At 34.9% G+C, this 16950-nt stretch overlaps 1 protein-coding gene across 7 annotated transcripts in view; it reads left to right on the plus strand.

Annotated features, from left to right (window-relative positions):
* The first annotated feature begins 7310 nt into the window (after nt 1–7310).
* Nucleotides 7311–16950, plus strand: part of ppfia2 (PTPRF interacting protein alpha 2) — a 237113-nt gene continuing 227473 nt past the window's right edge. For all 7 annotated transcript variants that reach the window (XR_008639925.2, XM_055189829.2, XM_055189832.2 and 4 more), the window contains exon 1: nt 7311–7563. The gene's annotated coding sequence lies outside the window, so the exon portion shown is untranslated. The remainder of the gene's footprint in view (nt 7564–16950) is intronic.

Consider the following 16950-nt stretch of genomic DNA (forward strand, 5'->3'; position numbering starts at 1 on the left):
AAAAGTGCATATTTTCCATTTTTCTTGTAAAAAATGACAATCGTTTCGCTATAAGACCCTACTTATTGTTTTATAGTCATATTACAGTAAGGATGTTTGTGTTATTATTGTGATTCAAGCAGTGTTGGGGCTAGTTACTCAAAAAAGTAATATATTACGTATTACATATTACTCTTAAAAATAGTAATGCCTTACTTTACTTTATTACTCCCTGGAGAAAGTAACTAGTTATATTACTAGTTATATTACTAGTTACATTTTTTTTCTGGACAAGAATGTTTATTTGGGCAAGCCACGGCCAAGAAAATGCTGGCTTCCTTACCCGCTACCGGACGCGGGGCACAGCGTTCGGAGAAACATTATAAAGAGTGTGCACTTCACCGTCAAGTTATTTTCCTTCCGTTGAACATAATAAAATATGACTGAATCTCCACCCGTTGAAACTAGCTTTCTGTTGCTGGGAACCTTCCTCTGAAAAAGAGCTTGCCGTTGTTGACGCTTCCATTTTCCCGATCTGTCTTTGAGTGTGCCGCTGGCTGCCGCTCTGTGCTGCTGGCTGCCGGGTGTCGACCAATCGGTGATGGTAAATGACACCTCGTGCCAAACTTAGACCAATCACTGTTCCATTCACGCCCTCCTCCCCTTCCCTTTTGTTCTCTGTGTTTTGTGCCTTGTGTGATGAAGGTGCTACTGGCAAATGTAACTCAAGTAACTAGCTCGGGAAAACTGTAATAATATTACAATTATTAGACGGGTAATGCCTTACACTACTAGTTACTGAAAAAAGTAATATTATTACAGTAACTAGTTACTTTGTAACTAGTTACACCCAACACTGGATTCAAGTCCTGTGTAGATGAGGATGTGCAGAGGGCATTTTCTGCATGGATAGTCTTTAATTAATGTATATGAGAATGGATTTGTAACTCCTAGTGTTTATTTTGAAAAGTGTTAACACTTGGGCAGCAATCACATCTAATGGACAAATAGAAAACAGATTGAAGGTGATATTGATTTCTGGAAAACATGTCAATTGTGTTTCTTTAACTCAATTGGTGAAGCACTGTGTTGGTAAGACAAAGGTCATGGGTTCGAGTCTCAGAGAATACACATGATGAAATATATGTATTGTAAGGCTTGTTGGATAAAGGAATCGCTGACATGATGACAGGGTGTTGCTATGTGGTTGCTAACTTGATTGCTGTAGTGATGCTGGCTAGTTGCCATGGTAATGCTTGGATGTTAAATAATGGCCCAAATCAGTACACTGCAAAAAATGACTTTCTTAGTATTTTTGTCTTGTTTTCAGTAGAAATATCTAAAAATTCTTAAATTAAGATTTTCTTGATGAGCAAAATGACCTAAAAAAATAAGTTTAGTTTTTAGACAAAAAATATACAATTCAAGTACATTTAAACTTAAAACAAGCAAAAAAATCTTCCAATGGGGCAAGCAAAAAAATCCTGAACATTTTTCTTAAACACTAAATTCAAGAAAGATTCAAGAAAAATTTTCCCACCCCATTGGCAGACTCTTTTGCCTGCTTCATACACAAAATCACCCAAATTTGATATTTTTGGTCTAAAAACTAGACTTATTTTCTTGGGTCGTTTTGCTCATCAAGAAAAAACATCTTAATTTAAGAATTTTTAGATATCTTTACTCAAAACAAGACAAAATACTAAGATTTTTTTATTGAAAATCATTTTTTTGCAGTGTAGATATACCAGTAACTACTGTATGTACTGATACCGAAGACTATGCTGGAGAACAGACTAATGATAATATGAATGAAAGTGTTACATTAATAATGGCATTGCATACAAAATATGATATGTACAACAATTATAGGCACACCAGCAGGTCATAAATGGTGGTGTCTTACAAAAAAAGATTTGATTGCTGTCAGGTATTATTTTCATTACAATATTTCAGAATATTAAAAATATTGAAAGCGCCTAAAGTTACCAAATTTGCCCCCTGAAGGATATCATGATCTTTCATAGGTAATTATTATGCAGAGTGTGGTTATGATTTGCATGAATATTGTATAATCTAGAAAATTGGATTATGTTAACCACAGTGAAAGTATTCTCTTTCACCGCAGGTTGGAAGCGTATAATAAATAACCTGAATTTATCTAACAGCACTTGAGCAGCCGCATACAGCGTCTATCAAATTTAAACAGGAAAGCAAATAATAAAAGACAAGTTGTAGTTTTATTTCAGCAATTATTATTGTTGCATTTTCAATTGTGTGGTTTTATTGCCTCTCTTTTTACCATATCCATCCCTGTGATGAGAGCCAGTAAACAGCTTTACTACATGGGTTTACGAGGGTTTTACACGGTTGTAGACATCCTGAGAAAGCGCAATAAGGTGACCTCTGCTTGAATGGCACAGATAAAATGATTTATCTAGAAGCGGAGTCCTATAATCCCGGCTCTGAGGCGTTCTTAAACCTTAGCCCGGTTCACCCACTCTCCATTGCATCAAACACATTCATGCTCTTCAAACCACAGAGCCTTCTTTACCAGACGGTCATGGAGCGAAATGAAGATCACAAGACCTTATCTATTCTCTCCTCTCTCTCCCATCCTTCACATACTGATTTCTGTTTCCGTAACCTTGCTGGTGTGAAATGAGCGAGAAATTTGTCAAGCTGAGCCGGAATCAGTCGATGCAGCGTGATGCTGTCGTCGATGTGAAACTTTAAAAGAGCTTGTAGAGATGGAGTAAATGTCAAGCTTGCTAAAACACATTCTCTTTGATCTTTAAGAGAAGCCGGGCCGCAGACTCCAGGCATCTTGAGCGGGCAAAACTATATTGTATTGTGGAGGATTTACCATGTTTATTAATATTCATGTAGAGATTTTCTATTAAAGCATTAGCATTTCAGGATTTTGGGAAAATGATGTTTCAAAGGAAAAGTTCAGCCAATGTTAAATTCTGTCATCATTTAAGTTGTTAATGTTTGAAAATGTTGACCTTTGCGGTATCTCAAATGTCATTTGCACTTGGATCTATTCATATACAGTAGAGCTTAAAGTTGGTCAAGATATTAAGTCATATTGCACTGTGTTTGACTTGAGTGCATGTGCCCTAAAATATCATTATGTGCCACATGTAATGAAATGAATAAAAATATATGCATATATTCGGCATGTTTCTAGCACAAACCTATATTACAAGAGAAATCTTCCGATGTCTTCGAAAAACACATCAGGATGATTCTCGCTAAATTAGACTGAGGTGTCATGAAACATTTTGATAAAAAAAATGCAAAGTAAGAGTATCAAAATAAGAAGTTACAAATATTTCTTCATGTACTATTTTGCACATAATGACATCATACAAACCAATTTTGTTGTTTTTACCACATTTAAGGGGACATTTTTCATTACCGCAATGTGTCCATGACTGGATTTGGGTTCATTGACATGGAAATATTTATCATTAAAATCTAAAAAATAAAAAGCTTCAGTGCATGTTATACTTTAAACATTTACAGTAAAGAAACATGTGGTATTTGGTGATCATTAGTAAATGTAGAGACAATAATAAGGAATATAAATGTGTCCAAGACCAATTTTCTCATCATCCGCAACAATTTTCAATCATTGTTTAAGCTCTCAATGAACTAACATTTTTTTAAAAATTGTTGGAAGGGACATAATTGACTGTGACACTCAAGATGGCTACCAGGTAAGCAGTTCTTATTTTTTCTCCAGATAAAAGTTGAAATTTAGTTTGTCATTGTACCTAGACAACTTTTTAGTTCTCATTACCGAAACATGAGTTTGTAAATGCATATATTTAATGTAATATTTGCGGTAATGATATTTTGATAATGATAATCTAAAAAATTTAAATAATTCTATAGGAAATATGTTTTAAATCCTCTAAAAGTAAGTTCAGACCTTAATCTCATTTGTGAAAAAAAAATTGGCTTCAAGGGCTTTTTAAAAATTCTGATGCTGGAATCACCTATCAGGAGTTGTATGGACCTTGAATACCCTACTTCCTTTTCGATTTAAGCATATTTCCCATTTACTTTATTATAACATTTTATTTATGTTTCATTATAGAGACAGTCATAGGTTTACATTTTAAGATGAACTATTCCTTTAAATATGAAAGCACCTCTTTACTTGCTTTTTTGCATTTCTGATGTATTTTTTATAGGGTTTTTTTCTTTGCAATGTGTAATAAATGTTTTATATAGCCCTTGTAATACACTTAAGAACATAAATTGATTTTGTTTTACATATTATGAAAGGAATGTGCATAAAATTTGAAATAAAATTCTCCCCTACCAGTGTGAATCACTGTACAGTATGTAAAGATGTTATGTGTGCTATTTATTTCTGCTGACCCAGGAGAAAAGTACAACATTGAATATTGTTGACTCTCTCTCTCTCTCTCTCTCTCTCTCTCTCTCTCTCTCTCTCTCTCTCACTTACTCTCTTTCTCTGTGGAGTCAATCCCTTATGGCCAGGGGATGGATCACAGCTTTGATCACTGGTTTCCTACCGGGAGCACTTAAAGGAGCAGTGTGTTATTTCTGCACCACTTGATTTTTTTGCTTAATAATTTTTTGCAAATAAACCCTCCGTTCATTCCAACCTTTTTGTTTGCCCCATCTACCTTGGTCAAACCAACATGTAGCCCCACCCCAAAGTCACACCACTGTTTTAGCCAGAGGCTGACATATTGGACTGCTGCTCAAACAAGTAATGCAGTATTTTTAAAGTGCCTTAGAGTCACAGTTTTTACACGGTTTGGGAAGTCTTCCTACAAATGACTTTCTTATAGTTGTCCCTGGACATTAAACTGAGATGAGGTGAAACAACCTGAAACATCGAAATGCTCTGGTTATGTTTGGCTGTAGGCTGGTATTGAAAGCAGTACATTACATACACTCATTGTTATGACCATGGACAGCAACAGTTGGCTTCTCACTGAAGCAGCACCATGGACAGCGACAGGGCTGTCAGTCTAATGATTGCCCTATGGGAGTGGCACTCTTAAAAAAAGGTTCCTTAAAGGATCATTGTCAGGCTGTATGGTTCCACGAAGAAGCTTTATAATCCACATTGTCTTTCTGTTGGACAAAGGTTATTTGTAATGGAAAAATATTACACTTATAAAAAGAAAAAGAGGAACCTTTAACTGTAAGGTTCTTTGGGGAGCCAAAAATGGTTCTTCTTTGGCAATAGTTGACCAAAGTGCCTTTGTTTGACAAAGTGTACACACTAAATCTCTATAGTCAGTGCTTTAACATCTGTTCATAAGAACAACTGTATATCATGGAAATCTTACTTTATTTTGGTTCTTAATTATTGCACAGTGCTTTACAATTTGTGGTGTCCCTGGAGTCACACTTTATATTCAGTGAGATAATAAATTTTAGAAAACATGGGATTTTATTTTACAAAATAAAAAATATTAAAATATATTAATGTTAATATAATATACAAATATAATACGTATAGTATAATATTATCACACATTTTTCAAAACAATGAATAAAAAAGAAATTGTAAATATGGCAAACTTTGTTCATCAAAGCTGAGTAACAAAATTACATTCGTACATTGCTTATGGTAATTTAGTGAGCTATTGTGCTCTTGAGTAGTGATATAAATGTGGGTCAATAGTCTTTTGCTGTTGGGCTCAGTGAGAGGTGTCACAGGGCGCTGGTTCCAGTTAATGAGAAAAAGTTGTTAATGAGGTAGTGTTAGCATCTTAAAGATTAACACCTTTATGTTTTTATATTATATTAATATATTTAACATATATTTTTGATGCTGGGCAAAGATTAATCGTGATTAATCCCAAACAAAATAAAAGTGATTTTTTTGCATATATGTGTGTGTACTGTGTGTAATTATTATGTATATTTAACCACACACACATACATATATTCATTTAAAAAATGTTTTATTTACATATATATTTTTTTAAATGTATATACCATAAAAACATAAAAATATAAATAAATATCGTCACTGTCCTTCCGAAACCTTGTATCTCCATATTTTGTAAATTTCATTTTTTGGTCATAACTCATTATTATTGGTCACTCTCTATGTTTGTCAGTGGGTTTTGCAAATATTCCATCATTAAAAAGTATTAAAAGTACTTGTCAACTTAGGCAACACAATGTGTAATCATTAAAAAATTGTGTTTATTCTGTTTCTTGAAAAAGAGTGAATTTGAACATACAAGCTTTCGGAAGGACAGCGACGATATGTAAATGTTTTGTAAATACATACATGAATGTGTGTGAATTTATATATACATGATAATTACACACAGCACACGCTCATATATTATGCAAAAAATGACTTTTATTTTGTATGCGATTAATCGCGATTAATCTTTGCCCAGCATATTTATATATTTTCAGCCATTATTGTTTTTACAATTATATTTGCCTGCTTTAACCAAGAGTAATGCACATTTTGGCTTCCAACGCATCATGGGATAGAAATCTCAACAAAAGCAGCAGACCATCAGGTATTTCTCGCATACTGTTTTTTTTTTGCATACTGAGATTTCGGATAATACTCAGATTTTTGCATGCTATAGCATAAAACTAGATTGTGAGTTTGTAGAAGGTGATTTGGTACGGTATGCCTACCTTACCTAAAACAAAAAATTGTAGCATACTTTAGTAGCCTATTTACTAAACTGTAGTAACATTTCTAGATACTAGGGTGTTTTTCAACGATACTATAGTATATATATATATATATATATATATATATATATATATATATATATATATATATATATATATATATATATATATATATATATATATATATATATATATATATATATATATATATGTATGCTACAGTATATAGATTATCAGTTTACTATGGTTAATACTATAGATACATTAACAATGTGTAGCAATTACTATAAAATACAGTACACTACAATATACAACATGTGTTTTTATATATCTTGGCCTTGACTATGGGGAACCCAAGGGTGTGTCCGGGAAACCTCTTCAACATTCAGATGATAATTTATTTGGACATTTTTACGCAACGATATAACACACCACATTATTTACGCATTTTTGCTTAATAGTATTTTTCCATCCTGCTGATGTGCCATGTTTAGGTAACACAATTTAGGCAAATTAATTATTAAAATATCATTTAATTTTTGTACATATAAATAAAAAATAATCTAAATTATAAGTGTGCAAGCACGAAAACGAATTATATTGTAAAATTGCACATCTGCAACTTTAAGAGAGAAGCGAACACCCCTCTTCTTCCTGAGCAATGGTCTTTCCCAACCGCCGCTGCTTCTCGCCGCTGAATTCTTAACGTGCCATTTTATTACTAATGGGTTTATGAAAATCAAAATGTCATTGATGTACAGGACAGTGTCGCGTTTTTAAGGATGCCAGCGGTGGATATTCAAGGGGGTTTTACCGGACAAGTGCTGTTTTTAGCCCGCGACGCTTCCTCGTAGTGAATCGGATGATCGGAGCAGCTGTGAGCTCCGCTTAGACTGCAGCTGTCATTGATATTGAACAGTGAGTATAAGACAGCATGCACGGTTAAATGCAACAGTCGTGCTGCTTTGTGGTTTACATGTGTGTGTATATATGTGTGCGATTGCAGTAGTGTTTGTGCTTCATTGTCAAGGTGATTTGGAAATGCCGCCGCTTTAGTGCAAGGAAACTTCCAACAGATGTGCGAGGTATTGCTGTAGTAACAGATATCAATGCATGAATGAATCAGTGATTGGATGAATGAATGAATACATGAATGAGTGTTTGTTCTGTTGGACTGGTTATAAACTTAGATCTTTTATACAGAGAAAAGGTGCATAGATCAATGAGAAAGAGAGAGAGAGAGAGAAAGAGAGAGAGAGGCAGGCATGATGTAATGCGCTTGAGACAATGGTCCAGGATTCTCTCCAATTAGAGTCACAGCAGTGGAAAAGACCTTTTCATAGGGATGAGATCACTGTAAGGTGTCGGCCTGGTGTATGTAGTGGGAATGTTAGGAAAAATGTTCCCGTATCTTACTCGTGGGCCGGCTGTAATAGCCCTTGTTCACATGTGCTGTATGGTTGAGTGGACACGATCATATCAATGAAGGGCTGTTCAAACAAAGAATAGGGATTAAAGCACGCAAACTTTAGATATGTTCACATTTTTGCAACTGGAAGCATTGAGCATTACTTTTAATTGTCATATTACACGCACAGTTAATTTGTTTCTAAAATAAATTAGCCATTATGTGGCAATAATTATTAGATACTGCATGAACAGAGCAATCCATTTGAATGAAATCATTGTGGTTTGTACCTCTCTATTGCTATATCTCTATCTCTTATAAGTCTTCTATCTATATATATCTTCTATTTGGTTTACTGTGCAGAGATGCATAGACAATAGTAGATTAATGCGCTGGCCTAATGATAGCCATTTGTCAATGAAAAGTGCGAGTGGTCAGCTGTGGCTTTGTGGTAACTTTGCTGTTTGTATGGGCTTCCTGACCACCCTGACATAGCGACATTATGTCAACAAATGAGGTTGGAGTGGGACTGTCTATTTCCCTGTCCAACTGCTTGTACTTGTAGTGCAGAAATGACACACTTCACCTTAAAGTTCAAGGCCAGACAGACTGTCTCATAAAGCACCAAGCATACGCTTTCCAATGTTATATATTCCCAAGTAGTATTTCTACCAATGCAGCACATTTAATATGATTGTCATGATTGTATCATGTCAGTGGAGACTCATGACTGCAACTTGCTTTTAATGGTTTATAAGTCTATAGAAAGGGAGGAGCATCATGGACTCTATGTCCCACTGACCCTGCTAGAGGTGCTGGTGTGTATAATGTCTACTGTAACGTCTACATCAGCCATTTTCACTGTATTTTATCATATGTGCAGCTCAAGATGGTTTATTTGACCTTGGTAGGGTGTGTGGTGGAAAGCTTTCTATACACACCACCGAATGTGTGCACGTTTCAGTGCTTTGTGTGCATGCACCCTCAAATTAGTGTAATAATAAAAATGTATATTTTGTTTTAGAGAGCAAACGCAATTGGGTCACATAATCGAACGTAATCACATTTGTGTCATATTAGCCATTTGGTACTAAAGGTCAGATCTGCTTGATTCTATAAAAAAAATACAAGGTTTATGGACCATCAGGTTTTACACAAACTTGAGAAGTCATGCATTCAAAATGCTGGAATAATACATACTAGGACATTATTCATTTAAATTGGTATACTAATAATAATGCATTGGAAAGCTTAGTGATCTCAGACATTTTGACACAACTAAAATATCTTTATTTTACCCATCTTGTATCACTATGAATCCAGAATACATTGAACCCTCTCACCTCAGCCCTCCTTTTTCCTCTCTCTCTTCATCTCACCCCCAGCCAACCATCCTCCATTCATTCAGACACTGCGTGTGGAATATGATCCCTCTTGTACTCATCACTACAGCTTTTACTCTGAGGATCACCTTGTGCTCAATATTCATATTGAAATATGGATATAAAAAACAGTGTACAGCACTAAATGCGTTTTCGAGCAGCATAGCTTTATGTCCACCTGCCTTAAATTGCAACACGGTAGCGCTCAATATTCTCCATCATGCCCTTTATCAAGTGGTTACTATATGTACTGCTTCCTGCTAACAGTCGATATTCCCACTTTTCCTTTTTCATTTATTCACCCCAACCCACATCGGACCACCATTCTTCACACACTTCCTGTTGGTCAGCATTTGGTTTAGGCCATCATTGGACTGTTTGGTTCTGAATCACATTATTACCAGGGTCATATAAGACTTTTTTTATTTTGATAAAATGTAAATTGGACCTGAGGGTGCAACTCTGTAACTGTGCTGCACTTCGACAAAACGTATAGGTCTAACAAAAATGTCTATGAGAAAAAAAGTATAAAAGTTGTCACTGGGATGGTACCATTTTAATAAGGTCCTAATATTTATAATTTTGGTAATGATATGTACCTTGAAGGTACCAGTACAGTATGTACCTCTACCGATGTGTACTTTTGAGGGACCAATATGCACCTTTTATGTACATAAGTGTACTTTTTGAAAAGGTACTGTCCCGTCCCAGTGACAACTTTTTTACCTTTCTCTACCTTTTTTCTGAGAGTGGTGGATCTTTGGTGCAAACTTAATTCTCACAGTTTTTTTTGGATCACTGGTAATAAGACAAAAAAAATAATACCAATAATTTCATTGTTCCTGTGTTTATTGAATACCAATATGTACTGTATCTTGTAGGGAGATCTCCCATAAGTTGGGCTCTGGATCGTTTCTCAGTTAAAGTTTTGATGTCTTGCCAGCCTTGGCGCTGATCTCAGATGCTAGGGCTGTTTGGTGTTATGAAATATAGATGGGGATCTTCTTCACTTAAGCTTCTGTAATGGCTTTTTTCCCACCCTTACAAACTTGCTGCGTCATTCGTTCATACTTTTTTGCCGTCACATACGGATCCGAACGTTGCAGTGTAGCTTGTTTCTGAGATTTGATGATTCATTTCAGCTTCATTCATAAATTGTCCCATTCATTGCATTCCTTTGCATGTTGGAACGGCATCACATCTACATTGAGGCTTAAATAGAAAGCCATGAGTGGTCAATGATTTTACCATAAGTAATAGGTAGGCTATAGGATTCAAAACCCAAAAACTGTGGTAAAAGCACTGTAGCCAGTGTTGGGAAAGTTCACTTTCTACATGAACTAGTTCAAAGTTCAGTTCACAAATATAGTTCATATTTTAAACATTTTAAAACAGATTGGGTGTTTTTTCCGCTACACATTAAGGCCTGTGTACAGTGTGTTTAGCCGGGTTTTCACCTGGAAGACTCTATAGAAATCTGGCACCCTATTGAATGACATTAAACTGAGAGAGCGTGCCGTTCACAAACACCAAAATGAACGAGTTCACAGTAACGTTCATCAGGCAGTAATACAGTACGTTCAGTTCACGGTCGCCCTAAAATATGAACTAGTTCATGAACTTTTGTTCCTCGTTCAGGCACAACACTGACTGTAGCATACATCCTCACATGAAAAATTAAGTTTAGATAGTAAACAATAGCTATTTGATATAAGACCGATATTCTATCATAATTAATAATGCACCGATATATCGGCCAATAATCAGTATTGGTAAATAAATGCAATTTTTAACACTATCAGCCGATAGTTTAAAAACAGCTGATAGAAGTCATGGCTGATATATCAAAAGAGAAAAGAAAAAAGCTATTAATTTGAGCTCTGTGTATAGAAAATGTAGAAAAACTTCACTAGTTTAAAGGTTTACTTTAGTTAGTGTGTATTGTTGCTGTTATAGCATAAATAATACCTGCAAAATTATAAAGCTCAAAGTTTTATACCAAGAAATATATTTTCTTTAACAGAATTAATTTATTAATATGTTATATTAATAAGTTCACAACAATATTCTGAATTTTTGACTAACCTCTACCTACAGGAATACGCCCAAAAAGGGCATGAACTTGTTGGGCCTCCATGGTTGTGTTAGTAGAGTCTTTTTGTCGCCATGCCATTGAGACACTGTTATTTTCATCCCGGAGTCAAATCCCCTTTGTTTGGTGTTTGCTAATGACAGCTTTCACAATCCACTAAATTAAAGCATAACTAAACCCCTGGTCAGAGCCTGACTCCACCCACTGGCAATATTTGAAAAATGCAAGAAAAGTGGGCAGATCCCAACAGAGATAGAGGGGACGAACTAAGCTCATACCAAGTGTGTGGTGAGATCGTAACAAGGCCGTGGTGAGCTTGAACCTGCTTACGTCACGAGTCATTTTTTGGACCCAACATCCAATAGGAAAATTCAACTGCAGTAGCCACCATTCAACCTGAAGAGGGCAGCACTCAGACGTTTTCACACCATATATTGTAGTATTGAAACACTTTATATCCAAATGTCAACAAACTTACTAAAATCATTGAACAGCACTAATAAACCATCATTCTTACAGATCAGTAACTAAAAAAAGTTGGATTAGGGTTTAGTTACTCTTTAAACGGCTGTAAAAATGTGTCAGATTAATTTTTTTTTTCAATTTTTTTCATTAATCTGTTAAACACCCTCAGTACTAATGAAAACTACAAAAACTTCCATGATTTTAACTCTTTAATTGCCAAGTTCATAAGTGATGTCACTGATTTGATGGAAAAAAAAACAAAATTACAGATTTTCAATATAAAAAGTGATTGTGGGCTGGATTTTTTTAAAACCTTTTTCACAGTCTTGGGCTTTTCAAAGATTGGTAAAACATTGGCTTTGATGCATTTTTTGTTTTTGTGCAGCATCAGTTTTTTTTCTCCCTAATTAGTTGTTTGTGGCTTTTTTTGCCCCATTGACTTCCATTATAACAACATTTTTTGTTTGCAAAGCCATGACACATTATTATCATGCATTCTTGATTGTTGGTGGTTTTTCCTTTTCCTTTTGTCGATGAATCTCTAATCATATTAACAGTTATTATTTATATAGCATTGTTTACACTGTACTGTTATGGGTTACCCAACCATTGGTTTGAATTTACCTTAAAAAATTTCCATCTCTGACCCAGCCATGGGCTTACACAACCCACCATTTATTGGTATAATAAAAAATGATAAAAACCAAGAATGTTATTAGCTGTTCTTCCTTGCTAATATAAGCGTGTTATGACTATTTATAGATGTTAAATTAATGATTTCTTATACACAGTATGATTGTATATGCACAAAACACAAAGAGCCTTATGACAGGCTTATTTTAGTATATCTGTCTGTTTAATTAAGTGCTACGCTTAAGCAGTCGTGCTGCATTTGAGGAGCGCCTGTGTTCACCGATTGTGTCAGTGTGTAATAGTGATGTAAGAGGTGATGTGTAAGCTGTGTGTGTCTCATCCAGGCCGCTGTGAGAAGCGAGGCTGAGCACTGATGCAGGTGGCTGCCTCCGACGTCACTCCCTGACCAGAACTGAATGTGTGAATTTAGCTTGGAAAACAAATGTAGGTCTTTATTCCAGCGACTGCGTGTGTGAATGTATGTGAAACGTGTGCCCGTGATTGAGGGGAAGCCCCAGACACTGTGCTGTATGAATAATTTATTGATTGGCATATGGTATTGAGACAGTGCTACCATACCTTTGTTTCTTTCCACCGATCACACCTCCCCCCTTTTACAAAGACATGTCTCCATTTTCACATTTTAATGCTTGGTTTCATTGATTTTTTGTTATAGTGATTTTTGTGCACAGATTTATTATTGTTTGTTTTCAGTTAGGCAGCAATGATTGTTTTCTATTGATCAGCTATCAATATCCCAATAACTACCTTAAAACATCAGTTTTTCAATACATTACTATGTTTTTTTCTCAACTTAGACAAATTAATACATACCTATCTTTATTCAATGCGTGCACTTAATCTTTGTACAGCGCGTTGTGAATGTGTTAGCATTTAGCCTAGCCCCATTCATTCATTAGAATCCAAACAGGGATGAATTTAGAAGCCACCAAACACTTCCATGTTTTCCCTATTTAAAGACGAGTAAGTATGGTGACACAAAATAAAACGTGGCGTTTTTTAAGTAGATAAAAAATGAGAACTATATTGTATGGCGGAAGAGCTCTTAGTTAGCAGCACTTCGACCTCGGCGCGCAGTAACATCATCACTCCTGACTACTTCCCTTCTCGCTCAAATTTCCATCGATATTACTGCGCCTGAGGTTGCTGCAAACTAAGAGCCAAAAAAATTCAATTGAGATTTTATGGGGACTTTAAAGGGATAGTTCACCCAAAAATACAAAGGAAGATATTTTGAGGAATGTTTGTAACTCAACCATTCCTGAGGCCCATTCACTTCTATAGTATTCTTTTTTCCTACTATGGAAGTGAATTAGGCTCATAATCGGTTTGTTTTGCAAACATTCCTCAAAGTATCTTCCTTCTTGTTCATCAGACCAAAGAAATTTATACAGGTTTGTAGAGTGAGTAAATTTTGAGCGAATTTTCATTTTTGGGTGAACTATCCCTTTAGGGGCACATTTCGCGTCTAAACCGTGCCGAAAACGTGACCGTCGGTTGGTTCATGTCACATGACCTGCGGTGCGCTTGCGGCATTCTAAAAAGTTGAAATGTTTTTTACTCGATGCTGTGCGGATGCGCCTGGAAAAAACGAGCGCACCACGTGCACGTCGCTACCGCGTTGCTTCCATTATCAGCCCGCATACCGTGCACCTACATTTGAAATAACGAACTTGAGTGCGCAAATGACGCGAAATGTGAATCACTCCTTAAGCTGATTTTTTGCCAGTTGTATTTTTTAAGGTCTGAACTTACTATAACCATTATTTTTAGAGGATTTAAAAAATATTTCCTATAGAATTATTTAAATTTTTTTAGATTATCATTATCAAAAATTATCATTACCGGAACATGATATAACATTAAATATATGCATTTAAAAACTCGGTTTCGGTAATGAGAACTAAAAAGTTGTAGGTACTATGACAAACAATTTCAACTTTTATCTGGAGAGAAAAAATAAGAACTGCTTACCTGGTAGCCATCTTGAGTGTCACAGTCAATTATGTCCCTTACAACAAATTCTTTTAAATGTTAGTTCATTGAGGGCTTAAACAATTATTGAAAATTGTTGCGGATGATGAGAATATTGGTCTTGGACACATTTATATTGCTTATTATTGTCTCTACATTTACCAATGATCACCAAATACCACATGTTTCTTTACTGTAAATGTTTATAGTATAACATGCACTGAAGCTTTTTATTTTTTAGATTTTTTAATTTTAAATATTTCCATGTCAAAGAACCCAAATCCAGTCATGGACATGTAGCGGTAATGAAAATGTTCCCCTTAAATGTAAACAAAATTGGTTTGTATGATGTCATTTGAAATCATGTGCAAAATAGGACATGAAGAGATGTTTGTAACTGTATGCTTCTTATTTTGATACTCTTATACTTTGCATTTCCTTTTTTCAAAATGTTTCATTACACCTCATAAGTCTAATTTCGCGAGAATCACCCACTTGGGTCAAAGCTTGTTGCTTCTATTATTTGTTGTTATCCATGTGTGACGGCAGTTTCTGAGGAATTTGCGGTGTGACATAACTCATGACTGACCTCGGCACATTAACTTCTTTCCTTTTTGAATTGTGTCTTTATCCAAAGCTTATCACACTTTTTGAAGATGCTTCTGTTCTGTACATTGTACACTTGGTAGATAACAAGAGAGCTGGCTGCAGACCAGAGCGTTTGTGAGTTTAAAGTTAGTGGTTAGTGGCAAGCTGTGAGATAGTTGGTCTCTGGCTAACTGTCTGTTCATGCGGTGTCTACAGGGCTTAATGCCAGAGGGATCTTGGAGCCAAACATGCGCTTTTCCAAACACGCAGTGAATGAAATCTGCTTTATGGTGATATTTGTGTCTTCATCTGTCAGTGTGTCAATGACGTGACATTAATTATGTTGTGTCCGTATGGTTCAATTAAATGTAAAAGAGTTAAATTTTCAAAATAAATGTGCACATTACTAGCATACATTATCTTTTTTGATGACCATGTCTAAAATTTCTGGAAGAATGAAAGAATATTTGGGGGATAATTGCAAAAATGTCAATGTGGTGTAACTGTCTGTGTCAATCGGTGTAACTAGTATTTTTTTAAAAATAAATATATTCATAAAAAAGTGGAATAAAATATAATCATCTAGTTTAGTGTAATATGATTTTTTACATACATTTTTACATCATTTGTCAAAGATTATTTATAAAACGAAGCTGTTTTCAGCATGTCAGGACAAATATTACAAAAACGCATAAAAAATTACATTTAGAAATAACTAATGAAATTATATTTTGGGATATTAAGCTTACATGCCATCAAGGTGGATAAAATATTTAATATTTCTCATTCTTTGACGCAATTGGCGGTTACACCATTTGACATTTTCAGTTCCATTCAGTCTTAACTTTAATAAAAATGGTGCAAATGTAATTTTTTATTGCGTAAAATCAACATAAATACACTTTGTGCATTGAAATAAACCTGATGCATGCATTTAAAACAAGTTTTTTTAAAAGATTTTTGAATTTCTCATCTTGCCAAACCGTTTTTGTCACTGACCCCAATTTGTTGCCTTCATGATTGTATAAAATGTTTTGTTCTGGTTGTGAAATATAATAATAGATGGTAGCTATTGTAAATAACCAGTATACAATCACCCGGATTCCATATTATTGTACCAAGTCCATGTACTGTATAATCATTACCAGGCTTATGAACTAGTTCAATTTATCGGGTCAAATCAGGCATGTGTAGCTAAATGCATCGGTGTTAACATGCGAGTGTAAAAACAACACAATATCATACCAATTTATTTTTACGCAGTGGCAGATTCGTATGAATTTGTATGATGATCTCATTTGCGTATTTTAGGTCATGATATGTTTTCATCACATTGGCATTGGGTTTGGGGTAGGGCTTCATTCTTGCTTCTTCTATTAATTAGGTCTGAAACAACAAATCCATTTAAATTGATATGTGATTATGAAAGTAAAATGAATGTCATTGATTAGTTTGTCTGTTATTTTGTATTTATTTTTATATTTTTAAGTAAAACATTTTCTGTGTGTTTTTAGGGACTGAATTGAATAATTCACTCAATTGTTCATTCAGTAATGAAACATGTCTCATTACTCTTTTTGCATGTATACAAGTAGACTACTAAGAAACACCAAACTAAACGGTTTCAGCATCATTACCATTTGCCCACAAATAACAACAAAGCTGATTTTTTTTGTAATTCTTTCTAAAGAGCCTATTCGATTGTCTAGTATCCCAATGGGGCAAACAAATTTCTCTTTCCC

The sequence above is a fragment of the Misgurnus anguillicaudatus genome, chromosome 1, assembly GCF_027580225.2.
Source record: "Misgurnus anguillicaudatus chromosome 1, ASM2758022v2, whole genome shotgun sequence".
In the NCBI taxonomy this organism is placed as follows: domain Eukaryota; kingdom Metazoa; phylum Chordata; class Actinopteri; order Cypriniformes; family Cobitidae; genus Misgurnus; species Misgurnus anguillicaudatus.